We start from the raw sequence: 19187 nt of genomic DNA on the forward strand, positions 1-19187 counted from the left end.
TTATAGTTACACTTTTATACTTTTTGTAACTTTATTTAAATATTGTTTAAATATTGTTTAATCTGGATGGTGTAGGTGATGAATTTCTACCATCAAGGGTTATACCGAATATATTTGAGAATGAAACTAATTCCCAAACATGTTTTCTATTAATTAGAATAACATTCCTTACTACTCTAGTTCTTTACCATTAAAGAGATAGATGTGTCTTATCTATGTCCACATTATAGTAATCACCTACACCTATCAAAATGAATAATAAAGATATAAAATTTTCATAAAAATACTACATAACTGGCTATAACCAATTATTCAATAATTGATTTATATTGTTGGAAGAGGTAAATATTTTGTTAGAGTTTATATATCACATTCTTATTAAACAAGTATCAACAGTTATTTTCATTAGCATGTTCTTGAGTAGGTTACAGTTTATATGCCACAAAGTAAACATGAGAAAATTTTGACTCAGGAGGAGACAGATTCTATTTTTTAGTTTTTATTTTTGAGATTATAATAACAATATTTCTTCCTTCCCTTTCCTTTCCTTCAACCCTCCCATATACTCCTTATGTCTTTCAAATACACAACCTCTTCTTAATTGTTATTGCATGCATATTCGTACATATCTATATGCATACATTTATACATATAACCTAAGTTGCACATATAAGCACACATATGCATATTTATTTACATATATAAATATACTCATAATATATACTTCTCAGCCTGTATGATGAACATTTGATATTGGATAACCAATTAATGCAATCTGACCTTGGGTCAGAGTATTTCTCATACTCTTACGATACCTTAATTGCTTGTAGTTCCCTATATAAGGTTGGGACCTTCCAGAGTCTCTTTTTTCTTTCATTTGAGGAAAAGTCAAATATGGGCTTCTCCAGGTAAATCTTTCATGCATAGTATTTATGGTAATAAGTAAAAGATTTGACTTTATTTTTTGAGATTTGAGAGTATTTATCAGGACTTACATAAATAAAGAAGCATACATATATTTGCTTCTATTCTTTAACTAGCTTGATAGTTACTTCATTATAACATAAAATGTGCCTTACAGCTAAGATATTCATCCTGGAGGTATATGTCAGTTAGCTGAGTTATTCTCTTATCTGGACAGGAGTTAGTTGGTGTGCTATAATCTGACAATGGTCATTAAGTAAGTTTGGAGGCTTTAAAATTCATGTTTTCATCTATCAGCTATAGAGAATATAAAATCAAAAAATCATTTATCATTCTTAGAGGACTTGATAAAATGTTAAGGTTAGCTACTCTTGGCTTTCAGAGCTAAGAAGGTGAACTAAATTTGTACTAGACTAAACAGAAGAGGTATTGATAAAAGGTGACATAGACATTCACTTTTGCCCATAAAACACATTGTGAACAATGGGCTTTGAATTCTTTGTTCTGTGGTTTAGGAGAAGAAAGAAGCATGCAAAGTGAAGGTAAGAAAAGGATATAGACAGAAGAATAAGACCAGATATAAACTTGATTTTTTAAAAGATATTTTCAGTATATTTTAGAAAGTGTTTTATTATGATATTATAACATTAACTTTGTTTTCAGGTTTTATATGAAATATGTGAACAATAATTATACAAATAAATTTTCTTCCCTTTATGAAATCCTTTTAATATACTTTACATAAATTGGAATGAGGATGTATGTTCAGTAATACACCCAAAGGTATCATCTTCTAACATGTAAAATTTAAATCTGGATTTTGTAATATATATTCAAGATAATATTTTTGTTCATACTGAATAATTACATCAATTAATTTCCTATCTTAAAAATGAATGATCATAGTGTCCATGGTATATAGTTATCATTTTAAAACATGTTTTTGGTACCAGCATGGAAAGTTCATTCTGATAAGAACATTTGTAACACAGAGAACTGTATTGCCACTATTTACCTCACCTTGAGATTTACTTAGTTCTAGAAAATCATCTCAGCTATCGAAAACTTTGCATCCTCCAATATACATGTCTCTGTTGCTCACTCAGCTTCTCATAACCACCTTAATTTATTCATTTCTATATAATCTAATTTTAGTTAAATATATTTATATTAGTTCTTTCAGATTTTCATAAATCCATATGATGCATCCTTAGCATATTTACCTTTTGCTTCTCTCTCTAGCTACTTTCAGATTCATCCCATTGTGACCAAATGTACGTATACACTCATGAGCAGTTCACTGGAGCATGCTAATCCAACCAATGACCAGAATCTTACAGAAAATTGACTATTTGTCCTCCAGAAGCCATAAATTGGCAAGATCTACTCAGCTAGGGATGAACTCTTGTTATTCGCCCCCCAACTCTACAATGAAATGCTGACTGGCTTTATTTCTGTGCAGGCAACTCCAGATGTTGTGACTTCATTTTTATAGGAATTTTGTCATTTCCAGAAAAAAAACTGTTTCATTATTGTTCTCCCCAACCTCTGACTTTTAAATTCTTTCTGCCTTCTCTTCTTGAGATCTATAGGCATAGGATATTAATATCCTATTTGTGCCCAACTACTCCACTGGCACTCATTTTTTTCACTTTAGTGAGCAGTTTTTATGATAACTGTCATTCATTCCACAAACTTCTCAAATGATATCTAAAATCTGCTCTAATCTACTGAACATATATAAAAGGAGTTCATTAAGTATTTGTCCTTCTTTGTCTGACTTATTTCAATGTTCTTTGGGTTCACTTACTTTCCTACAAATGAAAATATGTTTTTGTGGTTTGGGTACACATGGGTGTTTTTTGAAGAATGAAAGGTGGAATTCGCACATGCTAATTAGATTTTCTGCAATTGAATCTCCCTTAAAAATCATTCTTAAGATTTACTTTTGGATTAATTTTTGGTTTGTATATTTTGGGGTGGTATTTGCACATGAACGTAGGGACCAATGGGTGTCAAATGTGTCAGACCTCCCTATAGCTGGAGTTACAGGCATTTGAGAAATGCCTAATATGGGTGTTGGAACCTGGAATCGGGTTCTTTGAAAGAGAATCCCTGAATTTTCATCACAGAGTTATTCTCTAGTCCCATCTATCTCCATTTTTAAAGCATGAATCATTTTATAGTAAATGCAGCGATGGATATATTCATCCATTGTCAATGATGGGGAACATATCTTTGTAACATTTAGTCTTTTTTTAGCTGTGAATTGTCATTCATCTAGGTTGCCAGGATGCCAAAAGATAAAGAATGTATAGCTTAATAGATTTGCGGAATGAAAGAAATTACGGACTCTGGCAAAGTTTCAAATTGTGTAGGAGTTATTTTATGATCCCTTATCAATCTTGAAGACGATGGTTACTAGCTGAGAGATGTGAAATTTCTTGACCTTCATAGGTATAATCAAAACCAAATGATTGATATTTCCCAGGATATTAACATTTCATTTTCAACCATCTTAATAATATTAAAAAAGTAATGAAATATGCATAAAATAAAATCTACTGACAATAAATATATGAAAACCATATGAACATTAATTTTCATAGTAGCAATAACCTCTGTTTATATTAGCTTAATATCTTTTAATATCATTTTGGTATTAGTTCTTGATTACTTCACAGTATTCAGTTTATGATGTTTCTATTTCCTGTCCATTTTCTAGTATTATATCAATAACGATAATTTATAATAGATTGAAATGTATCTTAATTTAGATATTCTAGCTCAGGATATCAAAGGTCAAGTGCAAATATCTAGTTTGGGTTTTAATTTATAGATTAAAGGATCTGTAAAATTGGGCATTACAGAGAAAATATAGTGCAAGCTGGCAAAACAAATAGATCCCAATGAAAAGAATAATTTATCTGTTCTTGAAGGCTTTACCATATTACCAAAATGTCTTTCACTGATCCTCACCTTCATAGGAATTAAGATTTTGAGACATAAACTCTAAAAAGATACACTGAAACTAATGAAGTATATAACTTTATTCTTTACCTATCCATCCAACTTATATCTTTTTTATGTTTGGAGCTAATAAATGTTATTTCATTTAATTTTTTCTCTTAGTCATGACTGATACTTATTAAGCGCCCCTTATAAGTGAAGGAATTGTACTTTCATAATTAATGTTCATATTGAGGCTGAGTTTGATGTAGGCTGGGATTGACTCCAACATTCATTTATACCTTTTATGTATAATCTTACACCTCTTTCGTGTTCTTCTTATTCATCCTTCATGCAACCAGCAGTCAATTTAGCACAAAATGACCACAAGTTTGTCCTTGTTAATAACTCATTCCATAGTTCCTTTTCTTGTACACTGATGGACTCTAAAGACCAATTTTTAGCCTGACACACAAGCTTTCCCCACTTGTGAGGGTATGAATATTGAAACCCATTTTCACTTGAACTTATTTATATGTTGTGCTTTGTCTAATAATGATATTTATATGATATTTTTCTTCTTGGAACATCAGCATTCTAATTTCAGGAGGCAGTTACTTGATTTTCCTCCGAACTCATGTGTCGCCAAATAGCCAACTTCTCATTAAATTACCATGTCAGGATCTTTATCATATTTAAATTTTTAAATTGGGTGTTTTATTTGTATCATGATTGTCTTTATCCTGTGTCAGGATAATAAAGCATTGATGTTCCCACAAGAGGCAACTTGAATATGTTCTAGGTGTGAAAATTTTCTATAAAATTTCTTAACTTTCTACTGCTCTACAAATATCACTTCTGTAACAATTACTGTATGACAGCCTTGTCTCAATTTTCCCTTGCATGTGGACACTATGTCTTATGGCACGCTAAAATTTTTTGATATGGATTATTGGACTCATAAAAATATTTTCTCTAAGTTTAAAAATTTGTCTGCTCTTTGCAGTGTGTTGAACTTTTTGAAATGACAAGTGATAAGAAAAGCTCAAGGTCAGCAGGTAAAGAAAATTTGACCATTAACAGGCCCACATATAGGGATTGGGGATTTAGCTCAGTGGTAAGAGCGCTTGCCTAGCAAGTGCAAGGCCCTGAGTTCAGTCCTCAGCTCTGGAAAAAAAACAGGCCCACATATATTTAAAAATGCTTGTAAAGAAGAAAAAAATCATCTTATGAGGTTCTTAAAGATTAGACTGAAGAATATAGAGAGAGGGATACCATGGAATAATTCAAAGTGAAAAGCCAGCAGCAAATGTAATGGATGATGAGCCATCCCTGAATAATATAATATTCAAGACAAGATATTAATTACTGATCTTGTATTTACTTAGGTATCTAAGAATATAATAAACGTTTTCATGCATTCTGAGACCTTATATTAACAAATATATAGTAATATGTTAGATTCTAGCTCTTTGAATATATTTTCTGAAACATTCCTCATATATAGCAAAGGAAGAGCTTTTCACAAATAGGAAGTGAGTATAGGCTTTCAATTGACCAATAGGAACATTACAATAAGAATAAAGCTAAAAAGTCTTATATCAACCCTTTGGGTATCCAGAACTGACTTTTGATATAGATCTGGAAACTTATGAAAATGAATCATAATTGGGGGCCACTTAGCTGCCTCTGAGCAATATGTTCAGATTTAATGAGGGCCATTTTATCAGTCTTCAAGATGCTTTTAGATAATAAATTCTGCAAAGTTGTCACTGGGCTACAGCGCTAGTCTTTTTGAAAAAAGGTTTCACATTTACATGTGAGAGTTAATATGAGGCTATATAATTGGCAGAAAAGCCCCACAGATTATAATCAAATCGCAAGTGAGTTCATTACAATTGTATTTAATTCATCAAATGACAAGAAATTTAATAAAGACTAGAACCTAGTTCATTTCATGAATAGAGAAAGATTCTCATCAGTCTAAGTTTTTCATTTTTCCTTTCTCACTTTACGTTTCAAATAGAAAAAAAAGTCTCCTACAAATTAATAGATCTGACCTGAGATGCACTGTAAAGAGAGTTTGTAGGACATTTTTTGTTTGCCCTATTTAAGCAATCTACAGTTCATTTAAAGTAACAATGACAAAAGACTGCAGAGTTATTTTACAATGTTGCTGTGTTGTTTTGTTAGGGGAGATGAAGCATAGAGATCTCATAAAAATTTCCATTACAGTCAAAGTTCAAAATTAAGTTGGTCCTATGAGGAAAATGTTGAGCATAGTAATTAATTCCAATTCATGACACAAGTAGTACTTTCTTCTAAAACTTGGTTTATGCAACTATTTTCAAACTCACACATGACCTTTTTTATATTGTCCAATGACATTCAGCACAATTTGTATTTCATAATTTTATTTTAGTATGTTTATAATAGTCAAAATTAGAGCAGGCACTTCATGAATTTAAAATACTGACATACCTATTATAGTAGCTATTTCTCTTAGTTCATATATAAATAAATTGCAAATAATAGGAAATGGGTTTCTAAAGATCACACAATCATGTGCTGATGATTAGAGAAGGATGATTTCTAGTTAAATAACTTTGGCTCCATTCAATACAATACCAGTCCCAGCACATTTCATCCCACAATTATTTTCTGTAGAACATGGAAACACCTGAAATAATTCTCCTCCTCCTCCCTTCTTTCTCTCTCTTTCCTTCTCCCTTTCCATCCCTCTTTTCTTCCCCTTTCTATCAAAGTAGGATGGGACTCATAGTCTTGAATGAGCTTGACAGGTTCATTATCACTGAGATAAAACATCAAATCACACCTCTCTTATGTTTGTTTTTAATCATTGTTTCATCTTTACAGCATTTATTTCCTTTTCTCTAATGAGGACTCCATTTCTTAAGTGGAAATTATTCAAAATCAAGGACTGCATGCTGCCTATTTTTTTTTTATTTTTCAGTTCCATAATAAAGTAAGATTATGCATTAGTTAGAAAATACATTTCAGCCCAATAATTTTAGAGAGCTAGTACTTATATTATCTGAACCTTTAAATGAAAGAAATATAGCTATAGAACTTTAATACTTAGCAAGTCTTCTTCATATTTTTCCTAACATAACATAAAATTGTACAAATTTGTAAATCAATATAAACTTAGGTTTTGTACCTAGATGACAACTTAATATGTCAATCTAATATATGACTTTCCAAGCAAGATTATTTTACTGCATTGTTTGTTTCAATGGGTATTACTTTGAACTGAATAGTTTGAGACAGTGCAAACACAAGAGAAAGAAATGTTCATTAGAGTCAAACTTATCCAAATTGAAGGGAATGTTAATAAAGAATCAGGATTCAAAATAGAAAAATTGTCCTAACTAATCTCTAGGTGTGTGTGTGTGTGTGTGTGTGTGTGTGTGTGTGTGTGTGTAAAATACTATCCAACTAAGAACACAGAATGGCATAGTAAAAATAGGTCCTACCTACTGCCTACGAATTGAATGCAATTTTTTTATTAATCATTCCATTTGTTTACATCTCAAATAATATCCTACTTCCTGGCTACCCATCTACCAGTCCCCCATCCCACATCTGCCCTTCCCACTCCCCTTTGTCTATATGAGAATGCTCTCCCACCCACCAACACTCAACTGCCCTACTGCTAAAGCATGCACCTACTGTGGGGCATCAAGCCTCCCCAGGAACAAGGGCCTCCCCTCCTGTAGCTCTCAGGCAAGGCCATCCTCTGCTACATATGTATCTGGAACCATGGATCCATCCAGGTACTTGGTGTAGACTCTGGGAGAACTGTGTGGTCAAGCCAGTCTATATTGTTCTTCTAATCCCCCTCTACTCCTCCAGTCCTGTGGCTAGCTCCCCCACCAGCTTCCCTGAGCTCAGTCTGATGGTTGGCTCCAAGCATCCACATCTGCATTGATCAGTTGCTGGCTAGACCTCCTCAGGAACTGCCACACTAGGTTCCTGCCAGCAAGCATCTCTTAACCACATCAACAGTGTTGGGTTCAGGGTCTGCACATGATGGATCCCCAGGTAAGGCAGTCCTTGGTTGGCTCTTCCTTCCCTCTCTGTTCCATTTTATGTCCCTGTTCTACCTCTGGACAGGAACATTTCTGGGTTACAAACTTTGAGATGGGTGGGTGTCTCCATCCCTCGACTGGGGACTTTTCCTATCTGCAGGAGAAGTTTGCTACAGGATCTATCTGACCCTTCTCTGCATATTTCTGTCAAACCTATTGTGTTCTGGGATCCTCATGTTTCCCTGGTGTCTGGGACCCTCCAGTGGCTATCCCCAATTCCTCACACCCCCACCACATATTTTTATTTGATTTCCTGACCCTCTGTACCTCTCTTACATCTTCAGATCCTGATTCTGCCACCCTATTTTCTCCCCCCACTTTCTCCCTCCACCAATCCCTTTCCCTCCATCTCCCATAATCTTCTGGTTCCCCCCTCAATATGGGACTGAAGTATCCACACCCTATTCTTCCTTATATATTCTGTATGTTGTATTATGAGCATAGTAGACTTTTGGGCTAATATCCACTTATTAGTGAGTACATACCATGCGTGTTCTTTTGTGTCTGGGTTACCTCACTCAGGATGATATTTTCTAGTTCCATCCATTTGCCTGTGAATTAAATGAAGTCATTGTTTTTAATATCTGTGTAGTACTCCATTGTGTAAAAGTACCACATTTTCTGTATCCATTCCTATATTGAAGGGTTATTCCCAGTTTCTGGCTATTATAAATAAAGCTGCAAGGAATATAATGGAGCATGTGTTCTTATGATATGTTGGAGCATCTTTTGGGTATATGATCAGGAATAATATAGCTGGGTCCTCACAGAGAACTATTTCTATATTCTCGGGAACTGCCAAACTGATTTCCAAAGTGGTTTTACCAGTCTGCAGTCCCACCAGCAATGGAAGAGTGTTCTTCTTTCTTTACATCCTCACCAACTTCTGCTATTACCTGTGTTTTTGATCTTAGCCATTCTGACTGCTGTGAGGTATCATTTTGATTTCTATTTCTCTGATGACTAAGGATGTAGAACATTTCTTTAAGTGTGTCTCAACCATATGAGAGTCCGCAGTTGAGAATTCTTCACTTAGCTCCATAAAACTCTTTTTAATATGGTTACTTTGTTCTCTGGAGTTTAACTTCTTGAGTCTTTGTATATTTTAGATATTAGTCCTCTATTGGATGTAGGGTTGGTAAATATCTTTTCCCAATCTGTGAGCTGCTATTTTGTTCTATTGATGATGCCCTTTATTTTATAGAAGTTTTTTTTTAATTTTATGAAGTCCCATTTGTCAATTATTACTCTTAAAGCATAAGCCTGTTCTGTTCAGAAAGTTTAACCTTATGCCCAAGAATTTGAGGCTCTTCCTCACTTTTCTTTCTATAAGATTCAGTGTGTATGTGTTTTATGTGGATGTCCTTGATCCACTTGGACTTGAGCTTTTTACAGGGTGATAAGAATGGAGCAGTTTGCATTCTTCTACATGTTGACTGCCAGTTGAACCAGCACCATTTGTTGAAAATGCTGTTTCTTTTCCACCGGATGGTTTTAGCTATATAAAGAACCAACTGACATTTTTAGAAGAATGCTAAGTTCAAATTTCTTATATATTTTATATGATATAAGCTTTAGTCTCTTTGTCTGTGGAATTGTTTCTTTGCTGAAAATAAAAATGTAGCTTTATTATGGAAATCAGTGGGGAGGATCCTCAAATAGCTGAAAAATCTTTAACAATATTCAGGATACTGTGCTTGCTTTGGCAGCACATATATTAAAATTGGAACGATGCAGAGAAGATTAGGATGGCCCCTGAACAATTATGACACACAAATTTGTGAAGTGTTCTATATTGTAAAAAAAAAAAAAAGATTCAGGATACCACACTTGCGGTTATACCTTAAAGACTCTACATATTACTACATATATACTTGTGCATTCCTGCTCTCTTCATAATAGACAAATAGAAATAGCCAAGTTGGGCATCTATCAATGAATGGGCAAAGAGAATGTGCTAAATTAAAAGAATGGTATAATAATCACTTGCTATGACAAACAAAATTATGAAATTCACACATAAATTTATGGGACTAAAAATCATCAACTCAAAGGCCACAAAGATAAATATTGTAACAGATTTTAACGTTTAGATTTGTATGTTTCATTTGCAATCCCCACAAAGGTTAACTAGCATGCAAGCGATCATGTAAAAAGAGATCTTCTAAGAAAGGGGAAAAAGAATCTATGGGTAAAATGGGGGAAATTAGAATAGGGGGATTAAATGAGGGAAAGAATATGAAGCCAGGGTAAGTTAGTCAATATGGAGAGGTGCAATCAACCTACAAGGCTTTTGAAGATTCATATGGAAACTTACTACCCCTTCCCAAACATTGCAGTCTACGGTCAGTTCTATTGGTTATCTTCTGTAAGCCAGCCCTTTTGCTGGGGCTCCTTTTACTTATGTCATTAAATATGAAGAAATAGAGCTAGTAAAAATCTAGAAACATTATATCTACTGATTAGTGTTCATGGTGCTACAGGGTACTTTGAAAGCTATTGGAAAGGGGAAGATATAATCAGACTAGTTAGGTCATGGGCCCTATGGGAAATCTTACTGCTGTTAGTCTTGCTAAAAGAATGTAGCAATAAAGTGACACCTAATAACATATTGCTATACCCACAGATTACTACATATATCAATTTCCATTAAAGAATCTTCTCCTTGAAGTAGATGATAATGCACACATGAGACACAAAACTGTATGAGGTTCAGAGAGTGAGACAATTTAGAATGCTCAGTGCTTAATAGGAAACTATAAAGTTCAAGGTTTATTTTTGCTCTTTCTTTTTATTTGTTTTTTAAAAATTTGCATTCAAATGTAATCCCCTTCCCACTTTCCCTTCTGGAAACGCCATATCCCATCTCCCTTCCCCCGCTTCTATGAGGGTGCTCCTCACCTGCCCAATCCCTCCCTCCTACCTCCCCACCCATGTATTCACCTAAACTGGGGCACTGAGCATTCACAGGTCCAAGGGCCTCTCCTCCCATTGATGTCCAACAAGGCCAACATCCTCTGCTGCATATGTGACTAGAGCCATGGGTCCTTCCATGTATATTCTTTGGTTGGTGGTTTAATTCCTGGGAGCGCTGGGGGCCTGATTTGTTGCTATGGTTGTATTTCCTATGGGGTTGCCAACCCCTTCAGATACTTCAGTCCTTTCTCTAACTCCTCTAGTGGGGTCCTCATTCTCAGTCTAATGTTTGGCTGCAAACATCTATGTCTGTATTTGTCAGGCTCTGGCAGAAACTCTCGGGAGACAGACATAGCAAGCTCCTGTCAGAATGCACTTCTTCGCATCTGCAATGTTGTCTGGGTTTGGTGATTTTATAGGGGATGGATCCCTAGGTGGGGCAGTCTCTGGATGGCCTTTCCTTCAGTCTCTGCTCCATACTTTTGTCTCTGTTTTTCCTTTTGTGAGTATTTTCTTTTTCCTTCTAAGAGGCCGGAAGCATCCACACTTTGTTACTCTTTCTTCTTGAACTTCATGTGGTCTGTGAATTGTGCCTTGGGTATTCTGAGCTTTTGGGCTAATATCCACTTGTCAATGAGTACATACCATATGTGTTTTTTGTGATTGGGTTACCTCACTCAGGATGATATGTTCTAGTTCCAGTCATTTGCCTGCAAATTTCAAGAAGTCATAGTTTTTAATAACTGAGTAGTATTCCCTTGTGTAGATGTACCACATTGTCTGTATTCATTGCTCTGTTGAAGGGCATCTGGATTGTTTTCAGCTTCTGGCTATTATAAATAAGGCTGCTGTGAACATGATGAAGAGCAGTACCCTTTGCACTAATCACAAATAATATAAAATACCTTGGTGTTACTCTACCCAAGCAAGTGAAAGATCTGTATTACAAGAACTTCAAGTCTCTAAAGAAAGAAATCAAGATCTCAGAAGATGGAAAGATTTCCCATGTTCATGGATTGGCAGGATTAATATATAAAACTGACCATTTTGTTGAAAGCAATCTACAGATTCAATATAACTCCCATCAAAATTCAAACTCTGTTCTTCATAGAGTTACAAAGAGCAATTTCCAAATTCATTTGAAACAACAAAATCTCAGGATAGCGGAAACTATTCTCAAAAATAAAAGAAAAGTCTCTGACCTAAAGTTGTAAAACAGAGCAATAGTGATAAAAGCTGTATGGCATTGGTACAGAGACAAGTATGTAGATCAATGGAATAGAATTGAAGACCCAAAAATGAACCAACACACCTATGGTCACTTGATCTTTGACCAGGTATGGAAAAAGCCTCAAACACATGAGCACAGGTAAAAATTTCCTGAATAGAACACCAATGGCTTATGCTCTAAAATCAAGAATCAACAAATGGGACATCACAAAATTGCAGTTTCTGTAAGGCAAAAGGATACTGTCAATAAGACAAAACGGCAATCAACAGGTTGGGGAAGGATCTTTACTAATCCTACATCTAGTAGAGCATTAATATTCAATATATACAAAGAACTCAAGAAGTTAGACTCCAGAGAACCAAATAACCCTATGGGCTAAAGAGTTAAACAAAGAATTTTCAACTGAGGAATACTGAATGACTGAGAATCACCTAAGGAAATGTTCAACATCCTTAGTCATCAGGGAAATGCAAATCAAAACAACCCTGCGATTCTACCTCACACCAGTCAGAATGTCTAAGATCAAAGACACAGGTGACAACAGATGCTGGTGGGGATGTGGAGAAAGAGGAACACTCCTCCATTGCTGGTGGGATTGCAAGCTGGTAAAACTAATCTGGAAATCAGTCTGGAGGTTTCTTAGAAAATTGGACATTGTATTACCTGAGGACCCAGCTCTACCTCTCCTGGGCATATACACAAAAGATGCTCCAAAATATAACTTCTAGGTTTAAAACTCCAAACTTCAAGGGTCTTGGATCTATGAGAAAGGAGAGGGAGAAATATTGTAAGACTCAGTGGTGACAAGTGAATCTAAGAAAATAATGTCTGAAAGAGTTAACAGGCCTGATATAAATAAGAAGTCTAAATTTGTGATTTGTGATTACAACTATAAGACCTTAAATGCAAACCATACAAAATCTGAACAGTGGTATATATGTACAAAATTCAATTCTTAATCTAGAAGACATTTAAAATTGATAGTTATTGAGAAATTTAAAAAAAAGATCAGTTGTCTTCAGTAGTGTGACAGTTGGTGTATCAACCAACACTCCAGGCCAGAAGGGATGTTCAGAAGGTGTCTAAAAGAAAATGTAGTCTATGATATTGTCTCTGTATGTGTTTTTCTGTTGTTTTTGTTTGTTTTGTTATTATTATTTGTTTTCTTTCTTATTGAAAATGAAAAAGAATTTTAAGTTGGTGGGTGGGGTGTGGGGAAGAATTGAGTGAGGGGAAGTATACGATTTAATATATACTGTATCAAAACTTATATTAAAAATAATGATTTTTGAAATTATTTATTACTTCTTTTATTAATATAAATTAGTGAAAAGAAATGTAACACTTAGAAAACCAAAGAATGTTCTGGTATGTTACTGTGACACTTTGGGGACTGAAATCATTCAATTCTTTAGTTTCATATTTCTCTAAGCTCTGATTTTATGCATTTATAAATAAAAACATGAATACAATCATGACAGGGATAAAAGTGAAGTCAAATCTGAATCTGGGAACAAAAATTTAACATATTCATAGTATTGAGTTTTTTGTTTTGTTTTTTGCTTGGTTTCTAGTTTTCTTTCTGTTATTTTATTTATTTACATTTCAAATATTATCCCCTTTTCCAGTTCCCCTAAGCAAACTCCCTATCCCATCCTTCCTCCATGTGCTTCTATGAGGGTGCTCCCACAGCTACTCACCTACTCCCTTCCTACTGCCCTGGCTTCCTCTATGCTGGGGCCTTCACAGGACCAAGGGCTTCTCCTCCCATTGTTGCCCAATAAGGCCATCTTCTACTACATATGCAGCTGGAGCCATGGGTTGCTCCATGTGTATTCTTTGGTTGGTGGTTTAGTCCCTGGGAGCTCTATGGTGGTCTGGTTAGTTGCTGTTGTTGTTCTTCCTATGGGATTGTAGACCCCTTTAGCTCCTTCAGTCCTCCGAACTCCTTTATTGGGGTCTCTGTGCTCAGTCCAATGTTTGGCTGCACATATCCACATATGTATTTGTCAGGCTCTGGCAGAGCCTCTCGGGAGACAGCTATATCAGGCTCCTCCTGTCAGCAAATACTTCTTGGTATCAGCAATAATGTCTGGGTTTGGTTTCTGAATGTGAGATGTATCCAGAGATATGGCAGTCTCTGGATGGCCTTTCCTGAAATCTCTGTTCCCCTCTTTGTCCCCGTGTTTCCTGTAGAAAGGAGTAATTCTGGGTAAAGATTTGGCAATGTGTGGGTGGCCCTATCCTTCAATTGGGGGCTGTGTCTAACCTCTGGATAGAAACTCTACAGGTTCTCCCTCCCCTTTGTTGGGTATTTCAGCTAATGTCAACCCAGTTGGTTCCTGGAAGCCTCTTGCTTTCCTGGCATCTGTGACTTGCTGGTGGCTAAACCCAGTTCCCTATTCCCCATTGCTATATACTCCGTTCAATTTCCTGACCCTCTGTATATCTTTCCTGTAGGGAGCTGCGAGGTCCCATGCCCTGGGGATGGCGCCGGTTTCTGCCTTCCACTCCTTGTGAAAAACAAGTCTGGTTTCCTCCTTCTGCTCCTTGAGAAAAGCAAGTCCTTATTTGGCTGTTCCTGCTTGGCCTTGTCGCTTCCGCATAGATACAACCTATCCGCTATCCCCACGTGGCTTGCTAGGATTGGCCAGCACTAGCTATTTAAGTGTGGTGCAGGGATTCCCCGGGGTCAGAAGACTGTATCAAGATTCCTGAGTAAAACTGCTTGAAGAAGATCTTCGCTGGTCTTATTTTCCTTGCTGGTTGAGGTTGGGCGGACACTTTCCCATCTCATTTAACAAGGACACATGCTCCACTATGTTCATTGCAGCCTTACTTATAATAGCTAGAAACTGAAAACAACCCAGTGAATGGGATTGTTGAGGGAAGGGCGGTAATAGGAGCAGGATGGGGAGGGAAACACCCATAAAGAAGGGGAGGCGGAGAGGTTAGGGGGATGTTTGCCTGGAAACCGGGAAAGGTAATAACAATTGAAATGTAGATAAGAAACATCCAATTGAATAAAGATGGAGGAAAAAAAGATGGATTGCTTCAATTTTCTCTCCATTTCGTTTGATGTTGGCTACTAGTTTGCTGTACATTGCTTTTACTATGTTTAGGTATGGACCTTGAATTACTGATCCCCCTAAACTTTAAAAATGAAGTGGTGTAGAATTTTGTCAAATGCTTTCTCAGCATCTAATGAGATGGCCATGTGGTTATTTTCTTTGAGTTTGCTTATTTGATAGATTATGCTGATGGATTTCCATGTATTGAACCATCCCTGCTTCCCTGGGATGAGGCCTACTTGATCATGAAAGGTGATCATTTTGATATGTTATTGGATTCAATTTATGAGAATTTTATTCATTAATTTTGCATCAATATTCGTAAGGGAAAATGGTTCAAAGTTTTCTTTCTTTGTTGGATCTTTGTGTGGTTAAGTTAGAAGCATAATTGTGGATTCATAGTAGGAATTGGTTAGTGTACCTTCTGTTTCTGTTTTGTGGAATAGTTCAGAGAGTATTGGTATTAGGTCTTCTATGAAGGTCTGATAGAATTCTGCACTAAACCCATCTGGTCCTGGGAATCTATTGGTTGGGAGACTTTTAATAACTATTTCTATTTCTTTAGGAGTTGTGGGTCTGTTACAATAGTTTATGTGACCCTAATTTAACTTTGGTACCTGGTAACTATCTAGATAATTGTTTGTTTTATCCAGATTTTCCACTTTTGTTGAATATCGGATTTAGTAGTAGGATCTAATTATTTTTAAATTTCCTCAGTTTCTGCTGTTATGTCTTTCTTTCCATTCTGATTTTGTTAATTTGGATATTGTCTCTGTTAGTCTAATTAAAGGTTTATCTTCTTATTGATTTTCTCAAAGAACCAGCTCCTGGTTTTCTTGATTCTTTGTATAGTTCTTTTTGTTTCTATTTGCTTGATTTCAGCCCTGGATTTCATTATTTCCTAACATCTAACCCTCTTGGGTGTATTTGCTTCTTTTTGATCTAGAGATTTCTGGTGTGCTGTCAAACTGAGAGTGTATGCTCTTTCCAGTTTCTTTTCAGAAGCACTCAGAGTTATGAGTTTTCCTCTTAGTACTGCTTTCATTGTGCCCTATAAGTTTTGGTGTTTTGTGCCTACCTTTTCATTAAATTATAAAATGTTTTACTTTATTTCTTCCTTGACCAAGTTATCGTTGAGTACAGTGTTGTTCAGTTTCTATATGTATGTGGGTTTTCTGTTTTTTGTTGTTGTTGTTGTTGTTGTTGTTGTTGTTATTGGAGACCTGCCTTACTCTTTGGTATTCTGAAAGGATGCAAGTGATTATTTCAACCTTTTTGTATCTGTTGAGGCCTGTTTTTTTGATCAAATATATGGTCAAACTTGGAGAAGGTACCATGAGGTGCAGAGAACAATGCATATTTGTTTGCTGTAGGATGAAAATGTTTTATAGGTAAGTTAAATCCATTTGGTTCATAACTTCTGTTTGTCTATGTCTCTGTTTAGTTTCTGTTTCCAGAATCTGTCCATTGATGACAGTGGGGACAGTGGAGTCCCTCTATTGTCATGTGATATGCAATGTATGCTTTTTGCTTTAGAAAAGTTTCATTTATGAATGTGGTTGACCTTGTATTTGGAGCATAATTGTTCAGAATTAATAGTTCATCTTCGTAGATTGTTTTACTTTGATAAGTGTGAAGTGTCCTTCCTTATCTTTTTTGATAACTTTTGGTTGAAAGTCAATTTTATTCGATATTGGAATGGCTACTCCAGCTTGTTTCTTGGGACCATTTGATTAGAAAATTGTTTTCCAGCCTTTTACTCTGAGGTAGTGTCTGTCTTGGTCACTGAAGTTTGTTTCCTGTATGCAGCAAAATGCTGGGTCCTCTTTATGTACACAGTCTGTTAGGGTTTCTTTTCTTTTTGTTATTTTGTCTTTTTTTTTTTTTGAGCTGAGGACTGAACCCAGGGCCTTGCACTTTCTAGGCAAGCACTCTACCACTGAGCTAAATCCCCAACACCAGTTTTTGTCTTTTGATTGGGGAGTAGAGTCCATTGATGTTCAGAGATATTAAGAAATCATTGATGTTCAGAGATATTAAAGAATGGTAATTGTTTCTTCCTGTTACTGTGGTTGTTAGTGGTAGAATTGTTTGTGTGGCTATCTTCTTTTGGGTTAGTTATAAGATTACTTTCTTGCTATTTCTGGGGTGTGGTTTCCCTACTTGTGTTGGCCGTTTTCTATATATTATCCTTTGTAGGGTGGGATTTGTAGAAAGATAGTGTTTAGTTTTTTTTTGTTTGTTTGTTTTTTTGTTTTTTTGTTTTTTTGTTTTTCATGGAATACCTTGGTTTCTCCATCTATGGTAATTGAGAGTTTCCTGGGTATAATAACCTGGGCTGACATTTGTGTTCTCTTGTTTTCTGTATGAGGTCTGCCCAGGAACCTTTCATAGTTTTTCTTGAGTAGTCTAGTGCAATTCTGATAGTTCTGCCTTTCTATGTTTACCTTTTTCTATTTCTGGTTTTAATAATCTGTCTTTGTTTTCTCCATTTGCTGTTTTGACCAGTATTGACTGGAGGAATTTCTTTCTGGTCCAATATGTTTGAAGTTCTATAAGCTTCTTGTATTTTTATGAACATCTATATCTTTAGGTTATGAAAGTTTTCTTCTATAATTTTGTTGAAGATATTTACTGTCCCTTTAAATTGGGAATCTTCCCTCTCTTCTATACCAATTATTCTTGTATCTGGTCTTCTCATTGTGTCCTAGATTTCTTGTATGTATTGGGTCAGGATCTTTTTGCATTTTCTTTGACTGCTGTGTCATTGTTTTCTATGGTTTCTTCTGTACTTGTGATTCTCTCTTCTATCTCTTGTATTTTGTTGGTGACACTTATGTCTATGACTCCTGATCTCTTTCCAATTTTCTATCTCCAGGGTTGTCCCTCTTTGTGCTATCTTTATTCTTTTTTCCATTTTTAGATCCTGGGTGGTTTTGTTCAATTCCTTCACCTGTTTGATTGTGTTTTCCTGTATTTCCTTAAGAGATTTTTGTGTTTTCCCTTTAAGTGCTCCTAAATATTTACCTCTGTTCTTCCCAATTTTTTTAAGGGAGTTATTGATGTCCTTCTTAAAGTTCTCTATCATCATCATGAGATGTGATTTTAAATCTGATCTTCCTTTTCCAGTGTTATGAGTATCCAGGACTTGCTGTGGTGGCAGATCTCAGATCTGATGATGCCAAGCAGCCTTGGTTCCTTGGTTTCTGTTGTTTATGTTCTTGTACTTGCCTCTGGTTATCTTTTGTTAGCTGGTCTTGCTGTCTCTGACTGTTGCTTGTCTCCTGTAACCCTTTTTGTCAGCAGCACTGGGTGACCAACTCTCTCTTGGCAGAATTTGAGTATGGTGAGATGAGAAATAGGGTCAGCTCCAAGGCTCAGATGGAAACTGGAAGGATCCTGTCTCTAGCTGTTCCTTGGTTCTTGTGTCCTGAGGGTTCTGAGCGGGTTTCTCTTGGGCAAGGTATTTGAGCAGAAGTGGTAGTCTCACCTGTGCTCTCAGGTATGTCAGATGTCCTGGGAGACCAGCTCTCTCCTGGCTGTAGTTGGGTATGGAGATCTATGGCACAGGGTCAGCTACAGGCACAGATGGAAAGCCAGCTGGACCAGGATCCTACAGAACTCTTTTTACTTCATCTGGACTCTGCTTCATCCTTCCAGCCAAGTGTACAGCAGTGTCTGGATATTAGTCTGTAGTCCACTAACACAAAATGGGTAGCTATGAATGGAAGTCCAAGGATCTAGTAGTTGCTCAAATCCATGAGGCTAGCCATTTAAGATGGTCTTCTGTAGAAGAAGATTCCAACAGATGTGCTGACAATAAGTGTAAGCAGTCAAAGAATAGTAGATCTGTTCTTTTTTTTCAGTTGAAGCAATTTTTCTTTGTTTTTATTAAGTGTATTGTACTGAGAATACAATATATATTTTTACTGCTTTCATTCATTTAACACAATTTTTCAATTACCATAGTTGCTCAAGCACTAT

At 35.8% G+C, this 19187-nt stretch overlaps 1 non-coding gene across 1 annotated transcript; it reads left to right on the top strand.

Annotated features, from left to right (window-relative positions):
* Nucleotides 1–9678: 9678 nt before the first annotated feature.
* On the top strand, nucleotides 9679–9785 carry LOC120099397 (U6 spliceosomal RNA). Its single transcript, XR_015647251.1, has one exon. It is a non-coding gene; the product is annotated as a U6 spliceosomal RNA (small nuclear RNA).
* The last annotated feature ends 9402 nt before the right edge of the window (nucleotides 9786–19187 follow it).

Source organism: Rattus norvegicus, chromosome X (assembly GCF_021556685.1).
Source record: "Rattus norvegicus strain SHRSP/BbbUtx chromosome X, alternate assembly SHRSP_T2T, whole genome shotgun sequence".
NCBI classification, from domain to species: Eukaryota; Metazoa; Chordata; class Mammalia; order Rodentia; family Muridae; genus Rattus; species Rattus norvegicus.